This window comes from Tiliqua scincoides, chromosome 6 (genome assembly GCF_035046505.1).
Source record: "Tiliqua scincoides isolate rTilSci1 chromosome 6, rTilSci1.hap2, whole genome shotgun sequence".
Lineage (NCBI taxonomy): Eukaryota > Metazoa > Chordata > Lepidosauria > Squamata > Scincidae > Tiliqua > Tiliqua scincoides.
Genome location: NC_089826.1, coordinates 14,911,085 through 14,929,850, shown reverse-complemented (window position 1 = coordinate 14,929,850; position 18,766 = coordinate 14,911,085).

Sequence of the window (18,766 nt, the reverse complement as noted above, 5' to 3'; positions counted from 1 at the left end):
AGAGAAAGAGGCTTCTAATTAATCACTTTATGTTTGTATCCAGAACACTGAAATATTTTTGAAAGGAGCCAAGAACCTTAGAAGGAGAGAAAGGGCAGGATATAAATCTAAATAAATAAAACCTGCAAGAGGCACATTTGGTTGGATTAAATTAAATTAACACCGAAGATTATTAATGAGTATGTGATGGTAAAGGGACCCTATGTTCTTTAGACATTAACGTCTGATTTTTTTTTAAACCCACAAATATTATAAGGTGTATTGTTAGAATAATTTTGAGCCATCATTTTTCCCCTGTGATGAGTGATATAGAATTTGAACAGCGCTGAGCTGAGATGTGAACACAGGAAACTGCTTTACCCTGATTCAGTCTAGTGTTCCATCTAGCCCAGTGATGTTTAGCAGCTCTCAAAGATCTAAAGTAAGGTCTTTTCCAGCCCACCTAACAAAGACCTTTTTAACCAGAGACTGAAGTGGGGAGGCTTTCTATATCCAAAACATGTGCTCTTTGTCTGAGCTATGGTCTCTTATCTAAAATCGAATGTTATGGACTGCAATCTATTGACCCCACTTATGCCTGCTTTCTAGGATAGTCAAACATAGTCAATTATCCTTTTACCTCAAAAAAATCAGTTTCTCTTCACCGTATCACAAATTACATTGGACTACATCATGAACTGCCAGGCAGTGGCATTGCTAGGTTGGTGCAGGGGATGTGGGCTGCACCAGGTGATGCGCACCGGGGGGGGGGGGGGAGGGACACCACTACTAGCCAAAATTTTGAAAATCTTCATATTTCAACCAGTACCATAAGGTTATATGCCATTTGATGTGTAATGTCATGCAGAATGCAATGAAACAAACCATGTTGAAATATCTCTATTCTATCAAAAGTTATAGCCAAAAAATCAGTGGGGGTTGGCAATGGTGCCCATTGCCCAGGGCATTTGTCCCCCCCCCCACTGCATGGGAGGAGGTCCATCATGATGCAGTGGCCTCCTGTACTGGATGACAAAAACCCTAGTGATGCCACTGCTGTTAAGCACCATTATATTGTATAGTTTTGTGGATTTTAATTGTAAGCTGTTTCGGGAGTTAAACTGGACTGAAGAATGGGATATAAATACTGTACAGGACCTTCCGCCTAACGACAGACCACATATACGATGCTGATCAAAGCATAACAAAGAGGCTCTTAATGTCTCCAGTAGCCAAAGAGGCTCTCAAGTCTCCAGAAGGCTGTGTAGCAAGTGTCTGTTTACACAGCAAAGAAGAGGTTCTTAATGAGACAGTCAGTCTCTTAATGAGACAGTCCCATAGCTTGCAGCAGAGTGTCTGTTTTCACAGCAAAGAAGAGGGTCTAAATGAGGCAATAGGTATCTAATAGCCTACTCCGCAGGGTACAGCAACGCTGAAATGGCTGCCATATCCCATAGGGCCGGAGCAACTGCTGGAGTCTGCTCGGGGTATTGAGCATGCACAGAACTGAGGAGGTCCTTGCTGGGTGACATGGCTCGGTTGGAGGCATAGGATTTAGTGGCAGCCTCTGCCACCGTCCCCTTCCTCTCCCAGGCCCGATCTACTCACCAGCCCGACGCCCACCCTCCCCCACCTGGCTCTCCAGTCCTGCATCACTCCGGTTTTGAAGCACAATGCCGACTGGGTGCTGGCCTCTCTGCTGGCGCTGTCTCCCACATGACTCCCAGTGCTGGCGGTGCGAATGCATTGCTGGTGCTGGAGGGGATAGAATCAGGTCGTTAGCATTTCTGTATGATTTTATGTTCTGTTTTTCAGCAATATCAGTTGTTAAATTAATCTGAGTTGGTACCGTGGATTTTGGCACCAATAACAGTATAATATTAACAGACTCAAATAGTCCCTGTATAGAATTACCCATACACAGGCTTATTCACACTATGTTTTTCATTTCTTTCCTTTTTTTTTTTTTTTAATGTCACAGGTTCAAAATAGACTGCTTACCATTAATTATTATTTTTAGGGAACAGATCACCAGAAACAGCCTAAGAAATGTCAGCCTCTTTGTTTTCTCACCTGGGGCTAATTCATTTTCCAAAATGACTTGCAATTATTTACAGCTTTGGCACTCTAAAGGTTATTCTGGATAGAAAGTAATCCCTAAATAGCCAGAGAAGTGTTATTTTGTCAGTGACATCTTCCCCAAAGCTGCACCTTGACACAGACTGCTAGATTTATAACACAAATTGTATTCTTATGACGATTTTAAATACCTGGCATCTGGTTAATTTAATGATTCTATAAATATGAGGGCACAGTCCTTTCAATGCTTACAGAGATGCAGCTTTGTGTAAGGCTCTAAGGTGAACAATGGCCCAGAGGTAAATGCAGCTGGCAACCAGCAAGCCATGGCAGGAAGGGCAGATGAGGAAGAAACTGCTCCCTGCCCCCTGCTGTGTCAAGCCAAATTCAGGTCCTAATTGTCAGTTAAACTGGGAGGGGTGGTGGGAACCACAAGCTTCAGTAGATAAGGGCAACATAAGGAGAAACTCTGTCTCCCTGGTAAAACTGCCATTGCTAACTGAGTCAAGCCAAGCTGAGTCCCCGAGCCAAGCCACTGGTAAGTTGGGCCCAGAGGTGAATAGAGGGAAGGTGGTGAGTGCACATGTTTTAGGAGTTCAAGGGGAACCCTTACCTGAGGACCTGGAGTGTTCTGCTGCCAATCCTGTGTGCTCCCTGATGCATCTGATGGGCCACTGTGAGATCCAGGAAGCTGAACTAGATGGGCCTTTAGTCTGATCTAGCAGGACTCTTCTGATGTTCCTGCACAAGGCACAGCTTTTGCATAATTAGGGTTGTATCCTAAGTGCAGTTAAACAAGTCTCTCTCTCTCTCTCTCTCTCTCTCTCTCTCTCTCTCTCTCTCTCTCTCTCTCTCTGTGTATGAATGAATGAATGAATGAATGAATGGTTTCCAGTTTGGAAGAGAATGAGAACTGTGGGTTGACTGAGAGCTCCTCTCTGGGGTAGGGAATAGCATCTGTTGCCTTGTAGGCGTACCTTCTGGTATTCTCCTACTTGTATATTTGTGTACCTGTATAATTGATTTGTGGCTTCCTGCTGGAAATTTGGGTGGCATGTGTCAGCAATATGCTTGATGACCATTCCATGAGGGATGACATCTGAAACTGAGAAGTTCTATGAGTTTCTCATAAAATATTAATTGTAAAAACTCCTTTTGTTTTGTTTTTTTAAAAAATGGAGTTTGGTTATAGCCTATGCATGTGAACTGCCTTGGGTCTGTTTGACTCTCGGTCATTGTGAGAGTCAGTGAGAAAGGTGGAATAGAAATCCTGTACGATGATGATGATATTTGTTAATAAAGTAAATATTACAGAATCTCTATAACAGCCCAATCCTATCCCCCATGGTGTCACTAGGTGCAGTGGTGCCAAAATGGCTACTGCTGTATCCAGCAGCACTGCTGGGGCCACCAGAAGTCTCCTCGGGGGAAAAGGACTTTTGTCCCCTTCCCCCCCCCCAGGAAAGCCCCAAGCCCCACATTGGGGCTTCTCATTTGCGGGTGCAGACTTGAGAACTTCTTTGTCCAGCTTTTCAGTCCAACACAGAGGTTAGAATAAGGCAGAGCAGGGCTTCGCCGGTCCCACTGCCACCCCGGTTACTCTTCTTCCCTGCCCTCCCCCACCCCTGCTCCAGAATGCCTCCCCCTCCCTGAAAGTCCTTACCACCACCCAGAACTCTTCCCCTGCTCCAGGCGGCATTTGTCCAGCGCTGGGTTCAGCTCTGACTAGCACTGCGCCAGCACTGGCACTTCCTCCTCTTTGGGTGTTGCGGATGTGTGGAGCTCAGCGCTGGAGGTGGAAGCCTATAGGATTGGGCCCTAAGTCTCCAGTGCTCTTGCATTCAAAAGAAACAAAGCTACTGTTGTCACTTTGGGGAGTCAGGAACAAGCAGATGAATTTTTTTTCAGTCTACTTTTCACAATTAATTTGAAAATGAAAAAATTTAAAAGATAGAAAAAAGGGGACAGGGATGTATAAAGGAGAACTGAGAGGGAAAGAGACACCAGCCTATTCCAGCAAAGTGAACTCTACAGAGCTCAGACAAGCCAACATAGGTAAAGAATAGAAAACAACCAGGCCATTAACTCCACACACCTGCACGTGGTTGTCTGTGCGTGATTTTCAAGAAAGCAGAAGCTTTTGTGTTTGGACTTGTTTTGTCATGGAACAATGAACAGAGCATTTTGCCTCATGGATTACAAAGCAAATAGCGAATTGGGTCACCAGATAATCCAACAGGGAACTTGTGTTCCAATGAGATATTTGCTGTATACACAGACACCCAATCAATTGTGCCGGCAATGACTAAGAGTTACTAAAATAATAGGTTACTGGCTTGTCTGTTCAACATACACCAGAGCCCATTGGGCTTTACAACGTCAATTCAACATCCTATGTATACTTCAGTATTTGCTGATAGTCAAGACGAAAGCATAATCCAGTGCTGAAATCAATGCAGCCATGAGTGAAATTTATTACATCTGACACATGGTCTTTCCCTATTATTGAAGAAGTCCCCCCTTACTGAAACTGTGCAGGGTTCCATCTATATGTCAATCACCAGCCGGTCAACCATCACAATCAAGGCAACAGCATTCTATAAACAGCATTGCGGCAACATGATATACTGCAGCAAATAGCTCTGGATTATTTATAAAAGCAAGATGTACTACAGCAAAAAGCAAGGTGTACTACTAAAATTTATCTATTACATTAACCAGATGCCAGGGGTTTAAAATGATCATTCTTCCTACCCTCCTCCCATGCGCAATATCAAATACGAGAATGAGGGTGGATTCGCTTACGATCAAACATTCTTTGAAGACTGCAATAGCAAGTGCAGACTAGCTTGTGTGGGTGGGCCACAGAGAGATCACATATAGAATTCTCATATCACATCATGTGACCTCAAATGCTTTTCAGGGAAGGCAGTTCCCACATTCAGCTGCCAGTCATCTTGTGTTGATAAATCAAGTAGGTGTGAACTAGCCTGTACATCAGCAAGAGCAAGTATGTACTACACCTTCCAAAGGATATTGGAGTAGAGGCGGTAACCACAAGCATCATATATACTATTAGAGGCCAGGATTTCACCTATCACCAAATTTCTTCAATATATGTTTGGAAAACCCTGGTAAGGTAAAATATTCATCAGAGTTTTGAGGGGATTCCAATATGATCAGCAAAACCTCTCTTGGAGAGCAGGGAAATTCCATATCTCTAAACTGCCACCAAATTCCATATGAAACAAAAGCTTGGGACAAACTTTGAGAAACCTGCTCAAGTGAACTTTTTAGGAAATTCAAGGTGAGCTAAAAGAACTTTGTTAAGATTAAGGATATTTCTTATATCATTGGAGGGGTGGGGTGCATCTCCAGGACAGCTCATAGGACAGGATAATCAAGGTGACCATAATATGTAAAATTTCCTGCATGCAGACTGTCTCGCCAGTGGGGGAGAGTGCCTGCCGGGATGGGAAGTGAAGTCAGGTGCCAGGGGAATACCCACTGGGCAAGAGGCCAAAGTTGGAGAGGGAGCCGAGGTTTACCTGGCAGGTAGATCTGTGCTCCAAGTTTGGATGGGAGCTCAGGTCTACCCACCTGGAAGAAGTGGCTCCAGAGGGTAGTTGGAATGGGAGTCCAGGTCTACCCAGCAGGTGCATCTCATCCAGTCTGGATAAGAGCTCAGGTCTACCTGCCCAGCAAACTTTGGCCATAGAGGCCAAAGTTCAACCGGGAGCCCAGGTCTACCCACATGGTTGACCTATGTTCTGGAGTTAAAGTAGTGCTCATGGCCCGCCCACTCCCCCCAACAGTGGATCTGCCCCTCTCTGGGTGGGAGTTCTCCCCCTATTAGACAGTATTTCATTTGCCTTACCAAGAGATCTTGGACTTCTTTGCAACAGACTTGAACATGCATAGTACTCTTGATGACAAGAAACTGGCCTCAGATTGGGCCAACAGGGGAACTCTTGATCTGATTTATAATGCATGTTTTTCATTAAATATAGGGAAAGAAAGTGAAGATTAATTCACCCTGGGATTCATTAAATGTAGGGTAAGGCGCTGAGAGAGGAGATGAATTCTGGTTGGGATTCATTAAACATAGGGAAAGACAGTGAAAGAGTAGATGAATTCATTCTGAATTTCTGTCTTTTGTTGTTGTTTCCAAGAGAGTTGTTTTTTTTCCAATCGTACCCTATGAGAGTACGATTAATGCCCAGTCCCATGGCACATTTTCAACTGCTACAAGTCTGTTAGAGGTTCATACCCCTGCAATTAACATAGCATTCAATGTTAAATAAATTCCCAGCCTCACTCTATTGCCCCTTAGTGTAAGGGTCATTGCAATTGGCCTTGACAGGAGTGTAAAAAAGGGTGGGGCAATATCTGTTTATCTGCATTTATATGTTGCTTTACTGCAGCTTGCAATAAAATACGAAACAGCAGTAGCAGAAGAAGAAGAAGAAAACAGCATGTAAAAGGTCTTAACAAGCAACCTGAAAGCCTGATGGATAAGAGCCATTTGGGCCTCTGGAGGGAGAGAGTTCCACAGTGTTTGCATTGCCATGAAAAAGGCCCTGACATGTGTCAAGTTGAGTTTCAGCTGGCCATGGAACAGGCAGCAGAGTCCCTGAATTTGAGCCTTATAAACCAGCAGGCTCACACAGGAGAAGTTAAACCTTGAAATTCCCTAAGCTCAAGAGATTCAGGTTTTTAGATGTAAAAACCAACACTTTGAATATGCCCGGAAACTAAGGAGCTACATCAGAAGAGCCCTTCTGGATCAGGCCGCAGCCCATCTAGTCCGGTTTCCTGCATCTCACAGTCACCCACCACACCCCTCAGGAAGCACACAAGACAACAAAAGACCAGTATCCTGTTGCCACTTCCTTGCACCTGGCATTCAGAGACAGCCTACTTCTAAAACCAGGAGGTTGCATAATACCAATCACGATGACTTTTCCTCCATCCATCTGTCCAATCCTCGTTTAAAGGCATCCAGGTGCCATCTTGACATCATGTGGCAAGGAGTTCCACAGATTCATGGCATGTTGCGTAAAGAAATATTTTCTTTTGCCTGTTCTAACTCTCCCGACAATCACTAGCTTTGGTGCACCGTACAGCTCTGCAAAAGTGGCATAAACCATGTAATTTATTGAGATACGAATATTAATATTAAAGTAAGTCACTGAAGGCTGGATGTTTTGAGTTGCCTTGGGAGATCTGCAAGCCAAAGAGCAGTGAAGAAGCACTTTCACTAAATGAACCCATGTGCTTGGAGGTTTAGAAAAGACATTAGCATACCAAAGTGGCACCACGGCAGCTTTTCATTAGTCTTATATCCTCAGCCTAATCCAGAAATGGACATTTCACTACTGGATGACTTTTAACATTCCATAGAAGCAGTGGTCAATGGTGAGATAGGTTTCAGGTGGCCTTAAAAGGAGATAAGGCAAATTCTTGGAGTCTATCAATGGCTGCTGTTCATGATGGCCGAATGCTGCCTACAGGTTCAGAGCAGTATGCTACTGATACCAGCTGCTAGGGAAGCTCAGCGGGACAGGGCTGCTTGCTGATGGGTTCCTCCTCTGCACTTCCTAAAGGCATTTGGTGGGCCACCATGGGAAACTGGGAAGCTTCAACGAGTGCAAAACTTGTCTGCTCATCTCCTTATTGATGTGATGGCACTAACATATTCAGGGAACCTGGTATCAATTGCATTGCCTGCCAATACGCTTCTAGGTTCATTTCTAGGAGCTGTTGCTTGCTAAAGCCCATCATGGCCTGGCTGTACATATCACAAAGAGGGCTTGCGCTGTCCCCTGCACCAACTTCAAACATCTTCCCAGGTGCTGTTCTGAGTTCCACCTGGAAGCAGTATAAAAAAATCAGAGATAATCAGGATCTTTACATCGCTTTCCCCAAGACTGCAGAAAAGCTTTCTCCAAGGGTGCATAGCACCTGGATTGGTATGAAGGTTGGGAAGGCCCTGAGGCCAAGGCCTGTCCTAGACTTCCCCAGAGCTCACATGTGTACCCTTTCGTGTGCAAATGCTTCAGAGCGATGAGATAGTTCCACTCTCTTTCTTGAACCTGGACAGGTGGGAAGGAGAGCAATCAGAGGTGATGCACTTCAAGATCACTCTACTGTCTTTCCCTGCTCTGAAGAAGTCAGGGAAATGGAGCAGAGTGATCAGAGGATAACCTGGCGTTCAGCAAATTACACTGCTGCTGGGTTGCATTGGAATGCTCCAGGAGTTTGTTGTTGGGGTCAACCATGAGCCCCTGAGCTGCCAGCCAGCGGCCAACCTGGACAAATTCGGATGCGTTCCTGGCCCTCCTTATTGGCCTTCCAGAGTGGTCACTAAGTGCATCTCCTTAAACTGGCCTTTGGCTTGGCTAACATGCTGGTTTTGCTTTAAGCCTGTGAAGTTCTTTTTGATTTCTCTTTGGTTGTTGAATTTGTTTTGTTTATATTTACTATTATAAACTATCTTGATTATTGGAAAGGCAGATGATAAATTTAATAATAAAACAGATGACTAAGCTACTCGGAGATGAAAGAGCTCACCCTCGGGTGGATGTTTGCTGCCTGTACTGGGTCTTAATGAAAGTTTATTAGATGCTTAAGCTGATTAAAATTGCCTGCATATTTATCAGTACTATTACTACTCTGCAGATGACCATAGATTATTTTTTCTTGCCCATTATTTCTTAGTCACTTTTGCTGGTGCTCTCTCTCTCTCTCTCTCTCTCTCTCTCTCTCTCTCTCTCTCCCCACCTACCTGTTTTTACAATTCATGAACTGAGCTCCAGCTTAGAGTGCTCCGACGTATATGAATGACATTTATCCCTGTAATGACATGAGTCAAAACAGTTTTCTAAACACTCTTGTCAGTTCTGAATTTTACAACTTCAGAGCACTTACCTTAACAAAAGTTTAAGATTAGTCAAGAATGAAGGTGGTAGTACAACGGGGGGGGGGGGGGAACCTGCCTACTTGGTAGCATGAGCTCCTTGAAAATGTGACAAACCAATGGTGAAGGAGCTAGTTTTACGCCTGGTTTTGCAGGCAGAAGACTCATGTTTGAATGATAGTGAGACCCTGAGAAAGTAGAACAAGATAGGGTAAAACACACTGAGCAGAACTTTGGGGAAGAAAAAGACTCCAACTTTATTGTAAACTTGCCTACCATGTTTAAAAAATTGTAGGAAATTATTCTTGTGGGTCAGACCATGGGTATATCCAGTGCATGGTTATCTTGTCTACATTGACTGCTGATGCCTCTCCAGAGTTACAGATAGGGGATCCTACTTGGGAATGTCAGGGATTAAACGTGGGTCCAACCACAGCTAAACAGGGGTTCCACCAATGAGCTATGATCCACCCCCAAATGTAGACAGAACATCTGAGTAAAGCAAGGCAGAGAGAAGTTGCAAAACTTGGCAGTCCACATGATGAAGAAATCATAGTCATAGGTATAGAATCACAAAAGATGTTCATTTATCAATCGTTCATCCTTCCTGGAAGAAGCGGAAGAATAAAATACAGATCTCTGCTTCAACGTGCTGCACTGAACTTCAACACAGTCTGATTTTCAACATGAAAGTGACTTGTGAGTGATGTGGAAGGGTTCATGATCCTCTGCCATCTTCCACTCTTTCATGCATTTTTCCTGCTTGTTAACATCCATTGTACATCTCCCCACTGCTTCTGCTTTGGTGTCATTTTTTAAAGCAGGAAACTGTTTTTAAATGATATGATCCTCGCTAACCCTAGTTAGTTATTAGAAAGTTCCTCTTCTTATATCCTGTTCAAAATTTGAGGATGGACTATGGCCTTGTCCCTGGCTTTCTTTACGGAAAAGGAAAAGGGGGACAGAACAGAAGAGGAGGAAAAGAGACTAGAGTGTCAGACTAAAGCACTGATGCTAGTCTAGCCCACCACTCTACTCTCTTCCACCCTTCTCTTCTACTCTGTCCTTTTCTTCCTTTTCCAATCCAGGGACTGGGAGGAGTAGTGAATGTCAGTGGGAAGATGGAAGTGTCCCTGCCAATCTGCTATCTGAAGCAACTGCCTCATTTTGCCTCATGGATGGGCCAGCCCTGGCAATTGCCTACCTTTCTTCAGTCAAGTAACTCAAGGGAAACTAATGGCCAGAGCATGTGCACCTGAAGAGGTGTTCTGCCAGTGCTTCTGGCAGGGCTAAAATCACCTGAATCCAAGTAATTTATTGCCCAATCCTAATGGTACTTTGTACTGCCAGAACCAGCATTCTGGCAGTGCAAGATCCTTTATGACTTTTGCAAACATGGCACGCCTTTGAGAGTGGCCAGAGAAAGAATCCTGGTGTTGGGAAGTCAGCTTGAGGGGCAGGCAGGAGGAAGGGGTGGGCAAAACAGGGTGGGGAAGGGGGAGGAATGGGGCGGAGACCTGGGCAGAGAGGGGGGGTGACTGAGAAGGGGGCAAAATGAGATGCAGCAGCACTGCTGATATCCTTTTTCTCTCTTCCTGGCCTCTATCTGCTTTCCGGCATCCACTCCGACTTGCCCCAGCTGGTGCAGGTTTGAGTAGACCCATTAGGGCAGTGGAAACTTTCCCCTGGGAAAGGGAACAAATGTTTCCTTACCCACGGGAGACCTCCAAGACCTGAAATCCCCCTGTCGGATACAATGTGCATGCCAGTGGCAAGGCTGTGTCAGTGGGGGGATTGAGGTAGGATTGGGCTGCCCATTCTAAACATGAAATCTAGTGTTGGAAAAGTAACTCTAGAGCACAGACAGAATGCAAACTAAAGTGTTACAGGTGGCAAACTGAGAATTTGTACCCAGTTACATTTGGAACGAAATGGATTTCACCACACATCAGAATGCACACTTGAATGCAGAGCACAATACACTTTAAGTATACCTTTGCCTTTGGATGTGCAATAATCCATGTGCAATAACGTGCAATAATGTGCAATAATGCATCTGAGATGTGCAATAATGCATCTGAGATGCCTTGCCTGGTTTTGACACACTGTTCTACAACCATTTCATCACTGCAATCTAGAGTAGGCGTGGGCAAACTCTGGCCTGGGGGCCATTTGCAGCCCTTGGGGTCACCCAATCCAGCTCACAGAGAGCCCCCAGTCTCCAGTGAGCCTCTGGCCCATTGGAGACTGTTGGATGTAGAACCCGTGCTGGCCCACAACTGCTGTTGTGACTGCCAGACACGAGCTGTGGGCCAAGTTAGAGCAAGGCCTTTTATAGTTTCATGTGTTTTCTGCTTTTACCTGGGCATTATTTTAACCCCTGCCCCCTGCCCCCATTGCTCTGAACAACTTGTGACTCCATGTGTTTTTGGATTGGTCTGTATGTGCAAGAAGTGTATGGCAAACAGTTCATAGTTTGCATGTGGTTCTACATGCCTGTATTATATTTCTTATGTGTATTATAAATAATCTCAGTCAAATTCATTCCTTCACATAAGTTCCATCTCAAATGTATTCATTTATGTAAATTTATTCAAAGTTATTCAAATTTGAATGTAAATTAATTCTTTTTTCCCCAAGCCCCTGACACAGTGATAGAGATATGATGTGGCCCTTGTGCCAAAATGTTTGCCCACTCCTGATCTAGCATATCATAACAGGGACCAATTACCTTGTTGTCAAGGGAAGCAGAATGCATTCTATCTTCCCACTTTTTCACCCTTTCATCCCCCCCCCCTAACAGAAAAAACTGAGAGCATTTTTCAGAAAGTGCAAATCATTTGTAACAGTCAACTCACTCACCTAATGTGGCTCTAGTAGGTTCATCATTCATGGCCACTGCCTGTATATGATAACCTTATTACATGCCCGATCTTGTCTGCGTCTGATCTTGGAAGCTCAGCAGGGTCAGGCCTGGTTAGTACTTGGATGGGAGACCACCTGGGAATACCGGGTGCTGTAGGCTTATACCATAGTCTTTCGAGACTGGAGGTTGCCAACCAACCATTATATGGAAAACCCTACACAATGAAAACAGTAAAACAACCATCAGGCAAATATATGACAGTCTTTCAGGCTACTTTTTGATCATCACAGTAATAATGTGGTCAATTATATTGGTATTTAGGGTTCTAAATACAAGGGCAAACACCTCCCATTCAGGTTTGGAATTTGGCTAATAAAAACTCCACGTTTTCCCTTCCAACTCAAAATATTATTCCAACTGAGAATATAATCTTTTTTTTTTTATGCCACCTTTTCTAAGCTTGTTTCACAGCCTGTGGTGTCCCCAATAATGTCTTCTGATGTCTTTAAAAAAAAAATCCATAAATGCCCAACATCCACTACACCTGCTTGTCTGCCCCCCTCGGCCCTTCTCCCCACTTATCTTTCTTTGTGGTTCCAGCATCTGGGTGCTTCAGAGAAAGCCTTCAGACATGTATCTCCATGGGAATATGAACCTCTCTTTGATTCCTACCATGTTGTGATAACTTCACACTCTTCAAGCCTATCCAGTTTTTCCATCTTCCCATGGAGATATAGGTCTGAAGGCTTTCTCTGGAGTGCCCTGATGTGTACACTTAGATCCATTCCTCATTTCCCCCTTGATCATTGTGTGCCTGCTGATCATGGGGGGTGGGGGGGCAGGGTTAAACAAACATCATTGGCACATTCTAGAACAGCAGATGTCAAACCACAGCCCGCGGGTTGGATCCAGTGTTTTCGAAAAGCTGTCACCGCATGGTGTGGATGCTGCAGCATCCTTTTGTTGCAACCGATCTTCCCCCAACCTCCTGCTGGTCAGCTGCTTCCATTCCCTGTTGCCCCAGATACCTCTGCACCCCAATGTCCCAGGGGGCATGACTGACTGGTGCAAGGCTGGGGGGAATGTTGCAGTGCAGAACGGAAAGCTCCAAACTGCTTGAGGATGGTTGTTTTTTGTTTTTTTTAATGCAGCGGTCCATGGTTTGGAAACCCCTGCTCTAGAGAAGGCCAATTATCTCCATGGGAAGATTAACAACTAAACAAGACTTGCATGCCAAATGCAAGGAGAGCTTTTTTTTTTTTTAATTATTGCTACTGATCTGTGTAAGCAGCACTGTCAAAACTACAATTCCCAGTGCTCATCATAGCTATTAGAGCATGCAGGACACTGGGAAGAGAGGAGAGAGACAGATGCAGCAGCAGCAAAAGAAACAGAAAAGAGAAGTGGGAGGGGACTTGGAGGCAGGGATTGAGGGAGAAGAAGCAGTCAGGGAGGCAAGGCCTAAATTCGTTTGCCACTTGGAAGTAAAATGCAAATGTTAAAAGAACTTGTGAATTGTAATGATCAGGAAAGCGCCCTACAGTTAGACCACAGCTGCGATACAAGGACATCTGGAAGAGGGATCTGAAGGCCTTAGGAGTGGACCTCAACAAGTGTGAAACCCTGGCCTCTGAGTGGCCCGCTTGGAGGCAGGCTGTGCAGCATGGCCTTTCCCAGTTTGAAGAGACACTTGGCCAACAGACTGAGGCAAAGAGGCAAAGAAGGAAGGCCCATAGCCAGGGAGACAGACCAGGGACACACTACACTTGCTCCCAGTGTGGAAGGGATTGTCAGTCCCGAATTGGCATTTTCAGCCACACTAGACGCTGTTCCAGAACCACCATTCAGAGCGCGATACCATAATCTTTTGAGACTGGAGGTTGCCAACAACTGTTGCATTACAGGTATCCAGGTTTGACCTCTGGACTGTACTTGGATGAAGTTTGGCAACATCATTAGACCATTATTTTTATTGGGGGCATCCCCAGGGGCGCACTAAATCGGAGTGTCGATTTCAAACAGACAAAAGAAAACATTTTTTTTACCCAGCGTGTAATTAGTCTGTGGAACTCCTTGCCACAGGATATGGTGGTGGCATTTGGCCTAGATGCCTTTAAAGGGGGAATGGACAGATTTCTGGAGGAGAAGCTCATCACAGGTTACTAGCCACAATGGGTATGTGCAACTTCCTGGTTTTAGAAGTAGCTACCTCAGAATGCCAGTGGCACCAGGATGCAGGTCTTTTGTTGTCTTGTGTGCTCCCTGAGGGAACTAGTGGGCCACTGTGAGATAAAGGAAGCCGGACTAGATGGGCCCTGGGCCTGATCCAGCAGGGCTCTTATGTTCTTATTGGTATGAAACTGACATGGCAGCAACATCGAGTCCTACAGGTATCTTATCAAACTACCATGAGAAATTTCACGACATTGAAAGTATAAAAAGATATTCAAGGTAATGATTTTAAGGGGAAAAGTGAGAATGTAGTGGGCACTGGGTGTCTCATAATGCCCTTGAAAATCTGCTTCATTCCTAAATGATTTTACCCATCTGAAAAGGTTGTGGAAATGTAGATGAAAAGAATCTTTAAGGGTAGAGGCCAAATGCTAAGATTTGTTTTGCATTGTTTTGTATCTATCAAGTGATATAAAAAGTACTGACATTTATCTCTTTGTTTTTCTCTTTGTTTTGAAGCCTTGTTCTCATACCTTTTATCTACCCCTTTAATTAAAGAAATAAGATGCACTGGTGCAGACTCTTAATTACATCTTCTCTTGATATTCCTCCAGTCTTCAAAATTTAAAAAAATGAAGCTTTTCAGGTACCTGCTTCATTGCTTCTTCACTTTATTACCAAGCATATGACTTAAGTACAGTCACATAATATTAATATTAATTATGCCAAGATGACAGGGCTTTATTATTAGAAACCAGATGGTTATTGCAAACATCTTGACAAATCTGTTGCTTGTTGCTGTTTAAGAAATATGTTTAATTAGCATTGCTCTTATAATAATTCTACATCTATAACACAGGGGTTAGTTGTGTGTGCCTTGCAATTGCCCTAATTAACAGAGGAGAGTCTATACAATGAGTTGAATCCAAAGGGATACTTTCCTTCTACTCATAGCTTCTTGGATCTAATCCATTGTATAAAACATATTTTATATTCTCCCCCAACATTTCACAGGGTAGCTTTTTTGAACGCTTTTGCTATTTTGATGCATAGGAACAGTGCCACCGTGAGGGTCTGTGTCACCTGGTGCCGGAGGCCAGCATATCACCCCCATGATGGACCCCTCTGCCCTCTGGAGCTGGGCAATGTCCCAGGCAGTGGGTGTGGTGAAATACCATTGCCCTGCCTCCACTGTTTTTTTTGGCTATAACTTTTGACACATTAGAGATATTTCAGCGTGGTTTGTTTCAGTGCATTGTGTATGATATTATACATCACGTGATATATAACATGATGGTATTATTTGAAAATACCCCACCCTGTGCCACCCTAGCAATGCTACTGCGTAGAACTCATGCAGGCCCTTCAGCACATTGTCCCAAAATAGTGTGGCCTGTCCAAACCACCTCTCACACACAACTGAAGGAGGGCGGTTGGGGCCAGCTGGACACAGCATCTGAAACAGTCCATAAAAACTTGGTTCTTTGAATTAAAGGTCTTTCTCAAGCACATATTAAAGTTGATGATACTTTTCAATATTCAGGCTTCAAACAGAGAATCAGCAAGGTCCTCGGGAGATCAGGAAGTCTTCAGGAGTTCTTGCAAACCGGTGACTCTCGAATTTTCTTGTTTGGGTTTGTTTAGAAGCAGTATACAAAATATTCACCATCTTCATCAGCACATTCCTCTTGGAATTAAGACCTATTATAATCTGTAGGTCAAAGAACTCCGTGACACGGCCGAACACAATAAAATATTCTGACCCATGTGCTCATTCAAGCTTTCTCCTTACTTGGCACTGGCAATACTTTCTGGTATGATTAGTTGCTGTAAACTGCTAGCGCACTTTACGTAACACATACATCCATACTTAGGTACCCCAATACAGCCATATTTTTGGGGTCCTGAGATTCTGAGATAAAATTAATATGGGTGCTGAGCTGGTCTCTCCAGTAAATTGAATGTCAAAGAATACACATTGATGAGTTTTTTAAACTTGCACGGGGTTCTAGTTTGCATCTGATTTAAGCATCAAAAATGCAGTACTGTGTGGTGTTTTTAAGTGCTTAAGCAGAAGCACACAGAAAGCCTTGGTAATATGGCAATTGCGGGCAAACCCCCCCTTTGTTACGGCAAACCGACAGGGGTGCTAGTTCCCAGGCTGAAGTGTGACAATAGCTGATACAGCACTCTGTGAAGACGCAACCATTGTTCTCACCCCTGTATGAGATTCTAATGTGGCTTTATCTGAGAACTGAATGTAGCTGTTAATGTTGCAAGTACAATAAAAACGCAGGAGGAGGCTAGTAGAATCAGCTTTTCTCTCTCTCTGCTTTGAATCTAAAAGTCTGTCTCTCGTCTCTTCCTTGGCTCCTTGATTCTTTCCTGCACTTATCCAGCAACCTAGCCCGGGGGCTTGGTTGCTCCCCCAAGGGTCACTGCAACAGTACTGTACTGAGGATTTCACGGAAGGAATTCAGAATGGGTGGTATGAAGGATCATTTGTTCATCAGTGCCCCGTTTAAACAGTGGTTCCCAACCTTTTTGGGGAACCACTAAGTCCTTGCAGGGGTAGCAACTTGGCAGTGACGGCACTTCTGGGATTATGCTGCCACCAAGAAAAAGGAGGGGTTTCCCACATACCTTGGGGTCGCAGCGCATACTGGAAGTGTGTCTCAAATGTGTCAGGGAGCCGTTCTGAGGCACAGGGAGGCCCACAGAGGGGGCCATGCCTCCGGAACCCTCCAGAGAGCTGGCACAACCCTCAGATCAGTGGGAAAATCCCAATTTTTTTTGCAGTGGTGGCACAATCCTGGAAGTGCCGACACCACCATCCTGCCATCTCCACTGATCACCAGTACCCTTAAGGAGAAATTCAGTGTTTCTGGTTGTCCTGGGGGGTTGCGCCCCCATCCCCAGGTTGGGAAACACTGTTAAAAAGAACATGAGGCCTGGACATTTCTTTTTCATGTCCTTGGTGTTTTCAGGGGACAGCAGAGATTTCACTTGTCTTCTTTTTAGTGAATTACGAGTATTAATCATTATTAGTTCATTATTTAGTTCATTATTAATCAACCCAGTTCAATGAAAGTGTCGACCCAACATGCAGTGGTAATAAAGAAGGCCAAATCTATGCTTGGGATCATTAGAAAAGGTATGGAGAACAAAATAGCTAATATTATAATGCCGTTGTACAAATCGATGGTGAGGCCACACCTGGAGTATTGTGTCCAGTTCTGGTCGCCACATCTCAAAAACGACATAGTGGAAATGGAAAAGGTGCAAAAGAGAGCAACTAAGGGCGCAATCCTAACCAACTTTCGAGCACTGACTTAGCAATGCAGTCTCAAAGTAAGATAACAAACATGCCCTTACCTTGAGGAGGCCCCCTTGACTGCCTCCCCGCTGCAGGTTGCAGTGCATGCCACATTGGCACAGCTATGTCAATGCTAGACAGTTGGTTAGGATTGCGCCCTAAGATGATTACTGGGCTGGGGAACCTTCCTTATGAGGAAAGGCTACAGCGTTTGGGGCTCTTCAGCCTAGAAAAGAGGCACCTGGGGGGGGAAACATGATTGAGACATACAAAATTATGCATGGGAAGGATAAAGTGGATAGAGATGCTCTTTACACTCTCACACAACACCAGAACCAGGGGGCATCCACTAAAATGAGTGTTGGGAGAGTTAGGACAAACGAAAGAAAATATTTCTTTACTCAACATGTAGTTGGCCTGTGGAACACCTTGCCACAGCATGTGGTGATGGCATCTGGCCTAGGTGCCTTTAAAAGGGATTGGACAAGTTTCTGGAGGAAAAATCCATTACGGGTTACAAGCCATAATGGATATGTGCAACCTCCTGATTTTAGAAATGGGCTACGTCAGAATGCCAGATGCATGGGAGGGCACCCGGATGCAGGTCTCTTGTTGTCTTGTGTGCTCCCTGAGGCATTTGATGGGCCACTGTGAGATACAGGAAGCTGGACTAGATGGGCCTATGGCCTGATCCAGCAGGGCTGTTCTTATGTTCTTAACCCATGATTGTTGGATTCAGTTGATAGGAACACAAACTGGGTCCAGACAAAACAGCTAACCTGAGTGTTGGCATCACACTGCTAAGCATGCTTTTGACAAAACCTTGTACTGGGCCCCCACAGCACCCATTGCCCATTTCCTGATGACACATCTGATGCTGCTGATGGTAATGAAAGTTGAGCGGTTGGCCTAGCGTGATTGGCCTCCCGAGCTCTGCAGTTCTATCAGACACCACATCTTGTTAACCCAAATCAAAATAGCCTGAATAAAAATTGAGATCTCCTTCATGAATATCTTTCCATGGGATTCCTGCTACTTCCACAACATGGGTAAATGTAAAGATTTCTTGCCACACAATTCCATTTGCAGTTGTACTTGAGAGTCTTCCTAAGGGATTGGGTATTTTTTGGATGGTTTTTAAACATTCCAGGAAGCTGAGCCATGTGGATGGTGTTGGAATATAGGTGCAATGCCACTACAGGACTCTAGGAGGCAGTGTATTATCCAGGACCAAGTATCCTCTGTGGCAGAGGTCTCCAAACTGGAGACTGTTCTGCAATGAAAACCCCCTCCCCGTCCCAAGTAGCACTTCCACTTTCCACTGGTCTGCTGCTTCATTTGTCACCCATCTGGACATAGGATGATCTGGGCAGTCATGTGTATGCCTGGACATCCTGATAGAAAGCCTGCTGGGACGTGGGCCATAGATGCAACT